At 38.7% G+C, this 18137-nt stretch overlaps 1 long non-coding RNA gene across 1 annotated transcript in view; it reads left to right on the forward strand.

Moving 5' to 3' along the window:
• LOC107506940 overlaps positions 1-6664 on the forward strand; it is a 102330-nt gene extending 95666 nt beyond the window's left edge. The window contains exons 4-5 of the long non-coding RNA XR_001596031.2: positions 384-472; positions 6385-6664. This is a non-coding gene — a long non-coding RNA (uncharacterized LOC107506940). The remainder of the gene's footprint in view (positions 1-383; positions 473-6384) is intronic.
• Positions 6665-18137: the final 11473 nt, after the last annotated feature.

Below are 18137 nucleotides of genomic sequence, written 5' to 3' on the forward strand. Positions count from 1 at the left end.
CCAGGCACCACGTTTGGAAAGAATGGCTCTTTCATCTGCTCTGCTGCTCTGGTCTCCCAGGCAGTGTTCCTGTGCCCAGAGTGTCACTAAGGCAACTCCTTTATCTCTAGCCTCACTCCCTCCCCACTGGAGATAAAAAACAATCCAAGGCGAGAAGCGTAGGGTGGGAGAGAAGCAGAGTTTTCCTCCTTCTCTCTTTGTTCATTATACACATATATACATATACAAACACACATATGCACATATATACTATATATATATATCTCACATATTCATTAGGATGTATATGTACATATTTATAGATGCATAGTATATAGATATAGAGTATACAGAGAGAGTGTATGTGTGTGTGTTTATTTGTTTCTTTATCTGTTTATTTATAGGAGAGGCAGGAGCTCTAGCCTAACAGTTCAACAAGAAGCCACTTCAACTCTCAGTCTGCTTTGTCCAGCATTCCCCACTTCACATTGTGGTAAGATCTCTTCCTCTGCCCTTTCGAAGGAAAGCAAACCCTTCATAACTTCAAGGCATAGCCATCACTTATCAAGAGCTGTCAAGAGAAGTCTTTTAAAGTCCAACAATTATATCCTAAAGAGATAAAAATGCAGACAAAGATACTCATCATGATGTCTAAAAAAAAAAGGAAAAACCTGAATTCCAATTAGAATATTCATATAATAGAATATTACAAAGCACTTTAAAATAATATTTTTAGGCATTTTGAAAATATTTAATGAAGTGGGAAAATGTTTTCAAAATAAGGTATGGGAAAAGACTTATGGTATATAGCAATGTCTTAATTTAATAATTCAAAGCAAAACTATATAAAAGACTGAAAAGAATTATGTCAACATGCAGTAATTATTTGTAGGTGGTAAACGAAACGATATTCTTATTTGTTTCTTTTCTCTTCAGAACCTCTAAAATAAACATCTAATTATTTTATAATCAGTAAGTAAAGACATTATATATACATGTAAAGACAAATGTATATACATATAATGTCTTTACTACCGATTAAATATATAAAGATATATATATTTAATGTAACCATCTCAGACCTTTTGTACTTAAAACATTTGTACTTAAAAAGAACGAATTCATGCTGAGAAAAACCAAAAGCATCTCTAGCTTCTGGGTGGAAGAACTCTCATCTCCACGGCAGCCACCATTTGTCCATCACATAAGCATTAGCGCTACCCAAGAATGCAGTCCATGCCTGGCTGACATTCACCTACTTACTCTCCACATGTCTTTAAGGTATAATCATTATCATGACTCATCAGCACAGGAAGAAACCACAATTTAGAAAGACAAAATTATCTTGGTCACCAACCATGAGCCAGAAGACCATACCCCCACTCTAGGGCTATGCAAGGCTACTGGCAACTCAGTGTTTCTTCAAGAGAGAACAATTGGCAGTTCAAATTAAGAGGTGCCTCGAAGGGAAAGCCAATTATCAAAGAGTGGGCAGTGCGAGAGAATAGTGACCAGAGCAAGCTCAACTCACAAGAACAAAGAAACGGGGCATTTTCCTCTGCGCTCGCTCCTGTTCCCCAGAACAGGTATCCGCAAGGTCCCTGGCCTGAGGTGCTGACTCCATCTGCCGACCTTCGCAGATGCTCTGCCTCCTGCTCCCACTACTCAAATAAGAAACTGAGTTGGACCATTGCCTCAGTCCCAATAAGTGGTAAGAACTAAAACTGGAAGCTCTTCTCGAATCCTAAATTCAAAACCGTGAGCCAAATCACCCAGTGTAGAAACGAGAACAAAAGGAGCCCACCGCATTGCCAGCTGGGAGAGGCCCCGCGGCCCCTTTCTCCGGCACGCCCTCCTCCCCAGTCAAGATGTCCCAGGGCTCAAGCTGACAGAGGCACAGTACTCTTCTTTCCAGACGTCTTGGGTTAATTTTTAAAATTTTTTCTGGCCTATATTTTGAAGTCTCTCTACAAAAGTGGAAATTGCAGTCCTGTCGACCCCGTCCAAAACAGATGCCACATAATCACAATCATATTAATAAAGCTGGCAAGAGTGAGTATGAAGAATCTGAGGCAGGGCGGCGGGGAGAAAAACACTAACGACTTCCAGGATGCGTCTCAACCGCCCGAACGCGCCTACCTCGAAAGAGTTGTCCCGAGAACTCTGAAGCTGGCTTCTCCGTATCTAAACTCCAAATGACTCCTTTTATTGTACTTCGTATATCTTACAGTTTGAATGAAGGGGGAGAAAAAAAGGAATATTTGCTTGAATCTTTTTGGACTTCGGAACACTCGAGGTCTTATTTATGCGTGGGTTTCCAGCTGTGCATGACATAAGTCATTGAAAACTGGCACAACTTTCCATCAGCAGGCTCAGCACAGCCACAAGTTTGGCAAGCGGCTCAGGTTGCCAGATGCCTTCACTGTTTCTTAGACTATGTATTCAAGGCACTCCACTTTTTTCTTGCTAGAAATACTTTCAAAGAAGAACACAATGTTTTGGGTTCCCTGGCCAAAGTTTAGCTGTACTTTTGCATCTTTGCCAAACTTCCTGTTTTGAGCAAAACAATTTATTATCTGGCTGCTTCTTTAGACCCAAAAGGATTTGCAGGCACAAATAACTGCTTGGTTTCCATGTTTTTTCAGAGAAGAAACTCATTCGCTTTCTCATAATTTTCCTGTAGATGCAAGAACAGAAACGTATTTAACCTTTGGGAGTGTTACCAAGGTGTAGAAAAGGTTTTAATTATTCAAAACCTCCACAGTCTGAACTTTAAAGAACCAACAATTATTTTTTTGTGTGCAAAGAAAATAATTCTTTTCAGGTGGTTTGGCAGGATCAGAGATTTGCCACACGTGGTATTGCAGAAGTAAGTTTGGAGTGAGACCGGGTTTAGAGGCCAATGTTAGACTAAAGAGATTTGATTAATCAACAGCAATCAGAGAAAGCATTTGACCAGGCACTTCGACGAGTAGTTCATCTCTGATTACTAAGCCACACTTTCGCCCTTTTGACTTCACTAGAAAACAAAACAAAACAAAACCTAAATAGTAAGAGCCTTCCTCATCCCCACCTAGCAGCTACCTAGTGTGACTATCCTCCAATAAATAGAATGAGAAGAAACAAATTCTCACCCTGATTAGATGAAGGTGGCTACATATAGTCTCAGTTTTCTTTACAAAAATATCCTAACTGCAAATAGAACATTACATTATCTACAGCAACAACACATACACAGACAGTACACGTGGTCATTTAGATAGGTTTCCATAGTAATGACCTGTATACAGCAAAGCAACATTGATCACAGTGTGGTTAATTCTTCAGCACAATGTGTTTCTAGGGTAGAATATATTTCAACTTAGATAGATGGACCTAACCACAATTTCTCCAGGTCTTTCAAAAGTCACTTTATAGTACCTGCCAAGAATAAAGAATTGATAATGCCTATTTCCTACAAATTGCTGCTTCAGAGATCTTAGAATTATTTGATGGTGACTCAGCAACCACTATAAAAAATAAAGTCTCCTTAAAACAGAGTGAGCCATTTTAAAGGAAATGGTTAATATTAATGAAGGAGGACAGTGTAGTCTTATGATAGACCAGCATCGGCACTTTGGGAGAAATGCTTCTAACTAAAGCAAAAGAGGGCCAGCTTCTGGCTTTCCATTTGTCCCGTTCCCCTGGATTAAAGCAGAGGAAAAGACAATGTCTATTAGATGTGTGTATGTATGGGCGGTTGGACAGATTACGGGGGTGGGGAAGAGAGAGAAAGAATGTGGGTGTGTTGCCTGTCTTGTGTCGTTTATCTTTTTTTTTTTTTTAAGATTGATACTTTGATTCTCTTTAGCAAAGAGTTAAAAGGAAAGGTTTTCATCATGAATTACCACTCAGTTCAAGCCCCCTCAGATGCTATAGCTAAGTCTATGGTAAAGAGGTGGCCAAAGATTTCCTGTATACTCTTCTAAAAGGTGAAATGTGCCTTTATTATTAACCTTAGAGCTTTAAAAGGTTACTTTTAACATTTAAACATAAACAGCACCAGTACTGTAACATTCAATGGAGTAACACTGAATGTTACAGTAACATTCAAACAGACGTACTGTTTCTGTTTGGACTTGCCACACACAGCAACATGGCTGCGAAGCTCGAGTCTTCTTCGAAGGGGATGTTGCCATCAATATTGCTTACTCACCAGTCTAGTAATTTCAAAATAAAGTGCACATATAGACATATATTCATTATATCCTGCCTGGTGTGAAAAAGGTTTCACTCCTCTGGCCTTCAAAAACAAACCCCAACATCTCAAACCAAAGCCTTAGGGCCCCTTCACTAGCTTTTTTCCAAAATGAACACATTTAAAGTAATGCTTGAAGCCTGTGGTATCAGAATTTATTTCTACAAAGTTAACTCTATTTAATATCCTTGGCTCTAAGCTTAATTTGCTAAATCGTGCTGTTTTTGAAATTTATTGCAAAATTATTGTTCTCCAGGGAAATAATTACCATTCCTCTCACTTCTATGGTATTGCTTTCCTCTGCATGTGAATTTAAGTAAAGAGATTTAAAAAGCAACTCTGTGTTTTGAGTAAGTATCAATCAAGACAGGGTGACTCTGATACTGTACTTGAATTTAAGTGAACATATTCTATTCAGTTGAATATCCTTTTTTTCTGAATGAGAACAATAGGGTATTAAAATTAGAAAAGAATCCTAAGAAACGATTGCATATATCTATTTATTTATATACTCCCTTGTTGCAAAAAGGATTCTAGGCAGCTTAGGAACATATATAAAATATAGCTACATAACATAAATTAGAAGTAGGAATAAAGCAAAAAAGAAAACACTAGAGTGAAGACATAAATGTACCCAGAAATGGATCTAATGTAAGTGCATAGACTTCTGTAAATGAAGAACAAATTCAAGTCTCAGACTTTATAGTTTCATTAAACCAAAAACCTCAAGATTATGGCTCAGGAATGACAAAGGTTTTCAGAACTTCATCACAGGAGTTCAAAACGTTTTATAAATTATTCATTTGTGAAGTAGACAATGGTTTCTAGTCCTCTCCATTGAATGTTACAGTGATTATTGGAGAGGCAAAGGATGACCACAGCGCATCTATTTTTCAACATTTTGGTAATGCATACCGATTCTCTTTTGGGGAATTGCCTTTGTACGAAGGTGCTCTGTCCCTGTCCCTCCCAAGTTCCCAGCAACACAGAACCTTAACAGACTGTGCTGTCACAGCGGAGGCAAGTGGCTGATTCTTTCTCGGCTATTATATTATGTGCTACCAGGAAGGGGACTGGTTTGAGCAAATGCGCTGGGTCCAGTTCTTCTCAGAGCCTGGTTCTCCCACCTTCCCATCAGTTCTCCGAGGCATCCAGAAATCACCCAGTAATTTCTTTTCTGCTCCAATTAGGTTCTGTTACCTGCAACTACAGAACACTAAATGAAATACAAGCATGCTAGGTGACTTGTGAAGATGAATAAATGATGTGCCTGGGCCGCAGGGAAGTTAAATGTGGAACCCTGAAAATCTAATGTCCGGTTCACGGACATTCTGATCCTACCCAGTGAAAACTGGATCCAAAGTGGACATAGTCATTGGTGAAGAACACTCTGTCTACAGCAGTAATCTCCACCATAGATTATGTGTCTTCTTTCTTCATTCAAGTTCTTGGTATCTTCTTTTAACTGCGTAGGACATGAGTGTATTTAGAAAGAAGTTTTGGAGCAGTCTACCACCATACGTCCACTCTCAATGTTAGATGTAAACATTGATATTCATATCGTGACACTTCTGTTTGCCTTAATAGATAATGCCTAATCTCGCCATTGTTAAAAACCAACACATGAATAATACTTTATATGTTATAAAGAGATTTTGCTGAAAAGCTAATGGAATAAGAACTACCAAGTATGCAGAATAATCTCGAAGGCCCATTAAGCCATGGGTATATGCCCACTGGTATCCGGATAAATATTTCACAACTGACATCCCCCCCACACACACACACATACAAAAGGAAAAAGAAAGAGAGAAAGCCCTGATTGTTAGTCTTTGAAAATTTCTGTGATATAAAAATTGTACATCTACTATGGCCAGTTTCAAGCCACCAACATGATATCACTGCACATAGAATTGGCAAGAAATGTGCACAAAGCGTTCTCAAAGCTGGTGCAAACGGGTTCCAGTGTGTCACTGGAAGGGTCCCTCCTAGATCCCTCTCCTCTATCTGAGCCCAAGGAAGGACCTCAAAGGACTCAGAAATCCATTACTCTTGTGACTTACATTCTTCCAGAAGGAGCATTGGAAGCCTCCAAAGTGAAGCCGATCTTTATAAATCAGTCAACAAACTAATGGCTAACAGGAGTCTCTTTCTCTCTCCTATCTCAGAATCTTCCTCTGAAATATCAGAGGGAACAAAAGTGATTCATCATGAATAGACCTCCTATGTGAAGAACATCCTTGGTTTCTTTTCAAGAGAAAGTTTCCATCAAAAGGCAGAGTGATCTGTTTTGTCTGTAAAGAAAAATGAGCTGAAGAAAACCTATGCTATTTTGAAGGACAAAAAATAGCATGGCTCAGTGGCAAAGTGTACTAAAGGGCGGCAGTATAAGACAGAGTCATGTGATAGTGGAGAACATGGGTCCAAAATCCAGCCCTCTGGATCTGAACACTGGTTCTGCTTTTCTACTAGCAGCATCTGCCTTGGGTGAGTAACTTGAGTTTCAAAACCTCAGGTTTCTCCTCTGCAAAATGAAAGTAAGGTTCCCATGAGAAGTTAGATGGTGCAAGTGAAGGACTTAGCATGGGGTCTGACTTGTGGTAAGTTATTTCTGTTACTACTCTTTAGCTGTCCCATCTGCCCTTGTCACGGGGCTTGGAGATTAAGATACAGCCGCCTCCAATGGAGTCCATTCAGCCCAGAAAAAAGATATAGTAAATAGACTATTAGGAGAAAGCCAGTCGTAGCAGAGCGCTTTCGATGGGCAGAAGGACACGGTGGCAGGCGCCGACAAGGCATTCCTCCCACCTCGTGGGAAAGAGCACAAGCCTGGAACAGGTGCAGTCATGGGGGCCCCAGGAGAGGATGGCCAGGAGGATGAAACTTCCATTATCAGGGTTTGGCCGAAAACCGTCAGAGCCACATTTCCAGTGGAACTTGTAACTGCTTACTCATCTCAAATAACTTAAAGCATGTCATCACCATTCCCAGCCACAGGAATGAACCCTGCCACAGAGTGAAGATCTGTTTTCTTCCTTAAAACCTTCAGAGTGTTCTACTTTAATTCCCTGTATGGGATGTAGATATATTAAATACAAAAAAAAAAAAAAAAAATGACCATAAAGTGAACATTAAGGTTGAGAAATGAGGTCCAAGGATGCCAAGAAATTCAAAAGTAAGTGTTCCCCCAGCAGCTCTAATTCAGCCATCTCTGCAGTAATGCATCCTTTCCGATTTCTGAAACCTCAGTGGAATGCCCATTTCGTATGGACTCTGGATTCTTCAACTAAGTCAGAGGAGTGGTATTCGGGGTCCCTCTTGCTCCTTCTCACTTCCCCGGGTTGTGAGAAAATCTTGTGTAGGATCTTTTCCCTGAGCCTTTGAATGAGGCCGGGCATGGCATGCCCAAGAGCGCAAAGTACAGGGGAGTAAAGTAGGGGTGGAACAGATTAGCCCCAGGAAGTTGGGCCAGTTCTTTTCTCCAGCCCCTCCCCGAGAACCAGGAGGCTACTCCTGGATCCACATAGCAAACGTATCCATGCAGCTATCCAGAATGCATTAGTGGTTTGACACAACTGATGTGCTCAGGCACCTCCGGGGTACATTAGTTGAAGTGGCTGGAGCAGCTGGTGGCTCCTCTTCAGGCATAATTTATCTATTGCACTTTACTTAATGTGCAAAATTAAATTTATGCTGAATCCATGTGTATTACCTACTGTGCATGAGCAGCATGAAATATACCATAAAGCAAATCAGCACAGAGCCAAGCTTTTAACTGCTAATGGCTTTCAACACACTTCACTGTGGTCTAACCAAACTTGGAGTCCAATCTACACTGAGAATCCTGCTCATATCAAGGTCAAAATTGCTTCTCTCCAAGACCTTCTGGAGAACTGAAGAATAAATATGAGCACTAATTTTAAGTCAATCTTTCTGGAGCCTATGTTCCTTAGATCTCAGATTCTGTGCTTTTCACTAATATTGTGATCAATATGGTTTCTACAAAGGGCATGATTTTGCTGAAAAATAAGCAAGTCTATGTGAAATGTTTTTTTAAGTGGAATATAAGAAATAACCCCAAGATTCAGTCTGAGTTCTATCACTGTGAGGCTGTGGGACCTACTCTGGGTTTCTGGTTCCAACATTGAAACATAGGAATTGGAATGCTTGATGTCTGCCTTAACAAGAAAAAAAATCTATGCAATCAAGTATACTGAGTTTTACAAAAACAGATCACTCCAATGAAGCTTCTAAATGTGGTGTAAATACATTTGCACATACTCTCACACATCTAAATTCACACAGAGCAGAAATTAATTCAAGTTTGAAACCTGATTCCAAAAGGAAATTTGGCAGAGGAATCAGAAAAGGAGAGAATAAATACACAGGTAATGTAGAAACTTAAACACAACTCTATCCCCTCAACAGTAATTATGTAAAGTGTTTTTTCGTGTTTTTTATCCTTTTAAAGTATGCTTTGTGCAGCTATAGAGACTATTTCCCATGGGGAAAAAAAGTTATTTGTTCTGCAACTTACATTTGTACTAGAAAGTACCCATCTGTGGAAATGTCACGTTTCTCCCTTGAAAATAATTTGTAACTTTCCCCACGTAAAGGACAAAGGAAAAATAAAACCAGCGATTGCATTACTTCTTAATGTCATTTTTTACACATTTTTTTCAGTAGGTAACTATTAGTATAAAAATTCAGAAAATATATCCACCTTTCAAAGAACAGTATTTTTTTAAATAAAATTTTGTTAGGAAGAAACAGAGTGATAATTTTACTTATTTTTCTACTCTTTTTCATTTTGTTTTCATATGAAAATCAGAATATTATTCACCAAGGATTTCAATCTAACATTTTAAATGTTGTGTTCTTGACTTAATATAGTTTGCGGCTGAAAAACTAAAATGTAGTTATGAATCGTCTGCATTCATACATAAACATATACATACATGCGTGCATTCTTTTAGACACTGTCCTATTGAATAAATATGTATGCAGAAATGGGTTTTCCCATTAGTTCTATTTTTGAATGCATAAGTTATGTTGTTTTACTGAATGATTTAATAAATATACTTCCATAAGTGAAATGCACTAGTAGCATCCGAATCCTGTTCTTTTTCTGGAAAAGAGGTGTTAAATCAAATTCGACTCAGTAGAAAATATTAATTGAGTAACTACTAGGTATAAAGCTCAGCTCTGAAAAATATAACTTGGCCCCTGCCCTATGGGAACACATAATTAAATGACAAACTTGGACATATATAGAAATAACTTAAGTGCAAGGTAAATAGCAGTAAGTCATAGGATAGAGTTATGTGGGCGGGAGGAGGGGGCACCCTGGGACTTTGAGGAAATATAGAGGCCACAGTAGAATGAGAACTGAGTCTTGGGAAATGAGTAAAACTTTGGCTAGAAGATCGTTGGGGAAAAGCAGAGTGAAGAGCACAGCAGGAAGAGGTAACTGTTTAATGAACAATTTGAACGAATGAAGAGAAGGTCAAAGTGCCGCACTGTGACATTCTTTAATGCAGCACACCCATCGCCTGCAGCTGGGGCTGCCCCTAACTGGCTTAGGATGCGGCTTTAAAGAAATAAAAGGTAAGGATGTTTCCCTTTTATTGCCACAAAGTCATAGTTAAATCTTCATGGTCACAAGCTTGCTAAGCCCAAGAAGAAAAAAAAATACCTCTTAATCCACAAAGATAATAAGCTTTTACCCAACAGTTTGTCCTCACCTTTCTTATTTTAACTAGCTGCAAGTGTGGTTAAAAGAAAGGAGACATAATCAAGCTCAGTTTAAAATTCCATCTCTGATATTTTACTTGACATCTTTTGGAATAATACCTTTCCTAGGTTAATCCAATGCTTTCTAAAGTAAGAATCCCTCTCCTTCCCTCTCACTTCTTGTCTTCCTCTCTCTTTCAATATCAAGGAGCATGAATTAGAGACACAAAATAAAGTTGATTATTTGCATTATATGGGTCTTAAAAATCAAAGATGCTTTTTGTCTTATAGCTTCCATGAAATTATCCCACTTCCCTCTTCTCTGGGACAGAATGAATATTTACCATGTTGCCTCAAGCCTACTCTTCCCATCTCATTCAACACCAAGGCTTTGTCAAAAGAAAGGTCAGTAGCCTCTTAGAATCTTTGGGAGATAGGTAGAGCCTGGTAATCATTTCCCACAAAGGGGTTATCTGCTATCTGCCAGGGCTGTTTTCCCGAATGGTATCTGATCAAACTACCCCATAGTCTCTAAAAGTACCCAAGGGGGTCTTCTCAGCCCTGTAGTCTTTCTCTGCTTTCTATCAATCAGCCCAAGCTAAGATAATGTGTGATTCAAATACTTAAGTGTCAACATAGACCAAGGTGATTGGGTCTACATTTAGATAAAATCTCTTTTATATTCTCTAATCCAGCTCAATACCCCAGATGGTTCTATAGATTTCTACTGTTGTATGTGAGGATTCAACTGAAACCCCAGAAAATTTGCATTCTTTTCTTCCTCTTGTTTTGGCCCAGGTATCTTGTTCATGGAAATTCAAGTGATAAGCAAAGCAAAGCAAAACAAAACAAAACAAAAACAAAAACAAAAACAGAAACAAACTATCATGGAATTTGGTTGAGTCTCTGGGTCTCCGACCCAGTACAGGGAAACTTCAAACTCTAATCTCCAAAATGCAAAATCTTTGAAAACCAAAAGCAACAAAACTCCACCACTTTTGTAAGAAAAAACAGAACACCGCATGCCGTAAAATTGAGTGTATACATTAGCATTATTCTTATACTTTCCATTCAGACTTTCTGATACTGTCCTTTTATAAAATTAACAATTGCATTTTTTTTTCTTTAGAACCATGAGCATCCCATGCCCAAATATCTAAGTCTAATATTTGAAAATTTCCAGGTCCCACCTGAGCTGATTAACATCAACCTACCAAATTCCTTTTATCACTGTTCCTAAACAACGAGAAAGGTTCGGCGGGAAGCTAGGGACCAATCTTTCAAAAATCTGACCTGAAATGGACTTCTCCAGGCATCAGTCATTTCACTGAATGATATGGGATCGCCAACAGCCATGAAGCAAACCTTTGGCTTTCCCACGCAAGAGCTATCCCAAGATCAGCAAGCACATTCCTGTCTAAACCCTTTGCTGCAAATCGCCACAGCTCCTTTCATCAAGTTAATTATAGAACCAAGGACTGGAAGGGGAGCCCAAGACATCATCTGTTCCATCCCCTCGGCTTTCTGGCACAGCCACATTTAAATCATCTCAGACAGATGGAAATCTATCCAGTTTCTAAAGACCTCAAGAGGAGGAGATTCCACAAGCCAGACAGTCACCCCTTCTGCTGTTTAATAGCCTCTGTCAGAGAATCCCTCTTTTATCTCTGGCGTAAATCTCATACAGGGCACTTCAAGCCAATTTCTTCTTGTCCTGTGCATCAAACTTTCACATACCTGAAGATTATTATCAAGGCATCTCTCTAGCTTCTCATCTCTGGGCTGATTAACCCCAATTCCTTCCACCTCTACTTATAAATTTAACATTCTAACTTTTAATCGTTTTTGTGACTTTCCACTGAACTTCAGTATACCCAAGGATTAACTGGAAGTATAGATAGTAATTCATTTTACCCTCAGGACCCTTTTTACAGTCTTAAAATTGAGGACCCCAAAGCTCTTTTGTTTATGTGAGCTGCATCTATCACTATTTGCTGTATTAGCAATTAAGACCAAGAAATCTTTAAGACCCCTGTATGCACAAATATGCAGTCAATTATCCATCAGAGCAATGATGTCATCACATATATCATGTGGCCTCTGGAAAACTCCACTGGATGCTCATGAGAGAATGAGAATGAGAAAGCAAATAACATATTAGTATTATTATTAAAATAGTATTGATGCTGTAGGCCTGAAAGCCTCAGGTCTGAATGTACAGGCAGTTGGCAAGGAGGCTAATGTAATCTAAAGATGGCCAGGTTAAACCATGCTAGATTATTAGATGAACTAAAGCCTTTAACTGTCAAAGCATCCATGCTATCAAATGCAGAAAAATATGAGAAACTGATTTTGAGAAGAATATGCTGACTTTTGTTAATATTTTCATGGGAAAACATGGTAGTGTCTGAGCAAAAAGGCAGAGGAAGTTACTGTTGACTGTCCCTTAATAGCAAAAGCAGATTCTCTAACACGTAATCCTCTTAATCACACACAAAACCATTCTGTTTATTTACTATTGATCTGGGCACACAAAAAAAGTTGTTTGCTGTGAAACAGCAGAGCTCTTTAAATCCCTTGCTTACCCTGTTTTTACGACTGAAATCAGCCTTGTCTACTAGATGCCACTAGGTCTGCTTATCAATTTTAAAGGCTCTGAGGTGATGGTGGAACATGGAGAAAGGGAAGGGTGTGTGAAAACCCCTTTTGCAGTTCAATCCCTAAGCTAAGCCGGATGCTGAAATGACTTGTTTTACCCTTACTCTCTCTTCTCCAATTTTATATTATTTTCTTTTGTACCTGAGGAACTACTTTTTTTCCTCAACAACCTCAAATTTAAAACTGTTAACGTGTCTTGTTTAACATATTTATAAGGCATTCTAGGCTTATCAATCAAGTAACAGTGTTTGTTATCTACTCTATATTCAAAATCCTGCTAGACATAGTAGGTATATACCACAGAGGCATAAGTCTTATTTTTTATCTCTAGGGTCTTACAGTCTAGTTGAGACAAGATAAAATAAAACTCACATAAAACAAGAGCCCACTGTAAATGACAGAATAGAATTAAATTCTGAACTGCATAGTACAGACTAAGTATTATAGAGGTTGTCAGAAAGAGTCTCTATTACGATGTGAAACTCACCACATGAATTAAAAATGGAAATACTTCACTTGTGGCATAGGTGAATTATCAGTTAGAACTTGAAATGTGTGTCTTCTGAAAACTTGCAGGGCATTCTTACAAGCAAGCCTGGTCTTGGTCTTTGTGGGTCCTGGAGCTAGACTACAAATGCTCCCCACTTTCTACCCCCCACCCCAACCTGATGCCTGCCCCCATCTCTTCCCATCCCTGGCTCCATCCTGGACAGGTAAAGCTTCACATGTGTGAATGGACCTGAGATGTACCTGGAGGGGAATGGTGTAGAGCAAGTCCAGCAGATATTCCACTGACTACTCAGAATCCTCTCCTTGAAGGGAGTAAACACTTGGACCGGGCCAGAGAGTGGTCTCTAACACATAGGACCCCAGGCAGGGTACCCAGGCTTAAGGAAGTACCTTAAAGTAGAGGAATAGCAATATAAAAGTCTTTCAAAATAAATATTTGTCATATGAACAGTCTTTCAATATTTCTTCAACTTCTTAAGTCACACATTTTCTTCTCATTTAAAGGAAATGGGTGCTTTGATTAGATTTTCAGAGTAAAGCTATCAGACTTTATTTTACTTACATTAATTTACTTTTTAGTATTTACTCATGTAAAATTTTACATACACTTTCCTACACATTTTTGGATATATTTTAATTTGAGAAAAACATTCAGACTTGGAAAAGTTTTCAGGTGAACTAATATTTCCAATGCACTGTAAAGCTGAATAAAAGATTTCTTTTATAAAGTGAATTCTAAATTTTTATTCTATTCTTTATGGAGTTAATCACTCTCTAAATCAGCTATTCTGTTGTACTTAATATTTTCGCATCAGACTTTCTAAATTTGTCAATACAAGTCAGACTTCTACTCTAGCTACATTTTTTTAAAAAATGACTTTTCACCCGCAATTTCCCATGGACTCTGGCTCGATTCTCCCCCTTCTGAATTAGTGAGATTTTCCCGCGCATGGTGAAAAACCAAAAAGAAATATCCCTTGCATTCAGACATGGAATATGGAAGAAAAGATATATTAGAAAAAAATGACAGGATGTTTTTTCTTGAATGCTGCCTTGTGGCCCATCACGGCATGGCCAGCATTCACGATAGTTGGAAAGCACTTAATTTATTACTACAGCCTCTCGCGAAAGTACCTTAGAGAGAGAACAGTCATAATAAGAGCAAAACTTCTTCAAAAGTCCATTTTCTATTGGAAAATGGGCGAACGACTTGAACATATACTGCAGCAAAGAGGATATATGAATGACAAATAATATAGGAAAAGTTGTTCAGTGTCATTAGCCAATAGAGAAGTGCAGATTAAAATTACAAGGATATATACGACTACAGACCTATTGAAATGGCTAAAGTAAAAATACTGATAATACCAAATGCTGGTGTGGATGCAAAAGAACCAGATGTTTCATACATTGCTGGTAAGAATGTAAGATGGCAGAGTCACTCTGGAAAATAGTTTGCCAGCTTCTTATACAGTTAAACATACACTTACTGTAAGACCCAGCAGTCACATTTCTGCACATTTCTCTTAAAGAAATGAAAACTTGTGTTTATACAAAAACCTGTACATGAATGTTCAAAGTAATTTTATTTATAATAGCCAAAAACTAGAAATGACCCAGCTTCCATGAGTGAATAGATAAATAGACAGTAGTACATCCGTACAATGGAAAGCAGGTCAATAATATAAAGGAATGAACTATTGATACATGCAACAACTTAGACAAATCTCAAGGAAATTATACTGAGAGGAAAACCAATCTCAAAGGGTCATATACTGTATGATTACATAACATTCTCAAAGCGACAAAATTATGATGATGGGGAATAGAACAGGTTGGGATAGGCAGGACGGTATGATTATCAAGGAGCACTTGAGGGAGTTTCTTTTCAGTGCTAGAACAGGTCTTTACCTCAGCTGATAAAGCTGTAAAGTCTGTCGCCAAAAAGAACAGGCATCAAACACTGATCTGTGCAGAGCCTTTCCCAAAGGGAAGTCGTTACTTGATTCCTTGCATTTTTTATCATGCATTTGCTTTCCACAGTGTATTCATTGCACCTTGATTCTTAACGCAGCCTTCTGATGTCGGAAGGGCAATGTCATCACCCCTCACTTATTCGGAGAGGTAACCACCACCTGGGTGGTTATTATAATGGGCAGATGAAGAATTTCCCAGCTCCTACATTTTTGGGGGGCTGCTGCTTTTCTTACCACACTACCTCTCCAGACCGCAGCCCTGGAAGTTAGGGAGAAAGTGAGCCCTGCTCAAAAGATCCATCATGGGTAGTGAAGGTAATGATCCTGAGACCCCTAGAATTCTGACTGGACCCTCATATTGTGACCAGAGATTTTCAAACACTTAGAGGGAACTCATGGGTTGGATTTTTTTATCTTCTCAGCATGAACTAACAACATTCTTATTTTCCATTTACAAAACTTGTGACTCCTTCCTCGAGGGTAAGGACACAAACTCTTGCCAGTCTGTAAGTCATAGTATGTTTTATCTTGATAGCTTCAGTTCATGTGGTATTATCCCTCCATTCCTGCTGAATCTGCCAAACAAAAAAGCTGTCAACAGAGCTGGGTGGCCTCCAACAAAAGGTGCTTTCTTTTGTCTATTTAAAGTGCCCTTGTTATTTAAAAAAAAAAAAATTCTATTAATAACAGATGCCTGGAATCTCACTTCTGTAATATACTGTAATTAACAATGCAAATGAGAAATAAAAATCTCATTATTTATCAGATAGACATGAGCAGGTGATTATGTACTTAGAGGTATAAAATGCGTAATGAAAATGCTCTGTGATAATTGTTCCAGAAGGTCTTACATTTCTGGGCCACAGATAGAGTTTTAAAAGTTAAATATGAAGACTAGCTGTACCTCTTCTTTTCTTAGTCTAACCCTGTGCATAAGATTTCTTCTTAATCTATCCAGGTTTAGTTCAAATAATTTAAACTTTATAGCATCTTGTTTAACTCAGGGCCAATGGAGGAAAAAAAAGTGTTAGAAAGCTTGACAAATGATACATTTCTGTTTTTCCGAAATACCCATATAATTCAGGAAAATTAGACAGACCAATTTTCTTAACCATTTTTTAAAATTCTATTTGAAAGGAAAGCACTCCTGGACGGAAAGCTTGTATATCAAATTTCAGACCTAAGTAAACTTTTATAGCTGAGCCGTAAAAATAGTCATTTATAATGCAAACACTGCCAAATTTTTAACTATAATTCTGCCACTGGACAACTATAACAATCCAACAAAAATCATCATCATTATAACAAATCACCCAGAAGAGAGGCTGCTGCCCTCTCCAAATGGGCACATTTTTTTCCAACAGGGGTGCGTTCCCTTGGAGACTCGAACAGCACGCAGCCAGGCACTCTTCCCTCCCAGCACTGGCAAACTTGGGGAATAATTTAGTCAGACAGACCACCCTGCTCACATTCAATACCCTTTTCACATCTAAGATGACATAAAAATGCAATTTATCAAAGGTGATTGTGCTACTCCCTATCTGAATTTTCTTCCTCTTTGTCCCATAACACCATAAAGCTTTAACCCTGAAATAAGAAGTCCAGTACACTTGTTTAATGTTTGCAAATGTTCTTTGTAAAGGAAGAGAATCTTTCAGACCCAGCTTAACTCAAACCAGAACTGAATCCACTCCTGGCACAGCTGGGTTTCAGGTGAGCCTGAATGAGCTCCTTTGCGAACCAATCTTAAAGGGCCCGCATCTCAAGTCAGCATCTCAGGCTGACCCTGACAGGCCCACCTGCCTCTAGCCTCTTAGTACCTCAGCCTAATTAATAGCTTTATTAAGGAAAGGATGGAATGGAAACAGACCTCTCTAGGGGACAAGCAGCCCAGTGACAAAAACTATGAAAGGTCTTGGGGGCGGGGGGCACATTTCTCTCCTTGCGCCACCAGCCTGGAATTGCTAATATGGTAAAGCATCCTTAACTTAGGCAAATAGGAAGGCACAGGGCATCTTTGTTGATTTTATTGCTGTTAAAATCATGAATTAGTGACTGTTTTAAAGAAATGCCTCGCTCTACTTCTAAGAATCTATAGATGCTGAAGTAAATCTACTGTAGTATAGCCATGTAGAAGTTCAAAGGATATTTTTATAAATAAATAATGTGATTAACATAGCCATTGTTTTATTCCAGTAAGTTTAAAAGTTCTTGAAAGTAAGCTATTCCTTTCTTGAATAACTGAAAATTTTTGGAGCTAGTAAATGTTCTTTAAGGGATTTATTTTTGACATTTAAAAAAATTTCACAATTATTGGAATGTGCATTCATGACATTTCACTTTTAGATATCATCCTTATTCTCATGTTGCAGATGAAAAAATTTATACAATTAGAGTTGCTTTCTTAGTGTCTCTGTCTCTTTCTCATATCAGCGAGTTGAAGAGAAAGAACTAAGCTGGAATGGCCAGCACTTGCCAGTTCTATCTTGAGGAATTCCCTGCTTGACCAAGCATGCCTGCTTTGGACTTCCTGTGCCCTGGCGGACATCCACAGCCTGGGCTTCCCTCCTTCATGACCCAGAGAGTATGACTCTAGTACAGAGGTAAGATGGATGCCATGGACCTAAGCCTCGTCGTCAGATCTGATACTTTGATTTCCATCTATCTGGCTTCTATATTCCTCTTTCAATTGGTGGTAAACTGGAGCAGGAGCAAAACGGGAGGGATAATTTTTTACCTCTTCCAATCATGACATATATCAAGTGCTATATAAGTTATAGGTGGAGGGAAAGCTCAGTCCGTGTCCATTTTCCAGGTGGGAAACCTTTAAAAAAAAGTTTTATAATATATGAGGCACAGCTAACACAATAAGAAATAAATCAAAACTCTGGCAATTTCCAAATCCGGACGTTTTGTTGCCCGGGGAAATGTGGAGGAGAGCCACAAGGTTCAAACGCTAAATCAATATGATTACGTCCTTGCAGATTCCATAGAAGACCTGGGTTCTGGTCCTGCCCCACACACCATTCACACCTCCCACTGCA

This window comes from Rousettus aegyptiacus, unplaced genomic scaffold (genome assembly GCF_014176215.1).
Source record: "Rousettus aegyptiacus isolate mRouAeg1 unplaced genomic scaffold, mRouAeg1.p scaffold_m13_p_7, whole genome shotgun sequence".
In the NCBI taxonomy this organism is placed as follows: domain Eukaryota; kingdom Metazoa; phylum Chordata; class Mammalia; order Chiroptera; family Pteropodidae; genus Rousettus; species Rousettus aegyptiacus.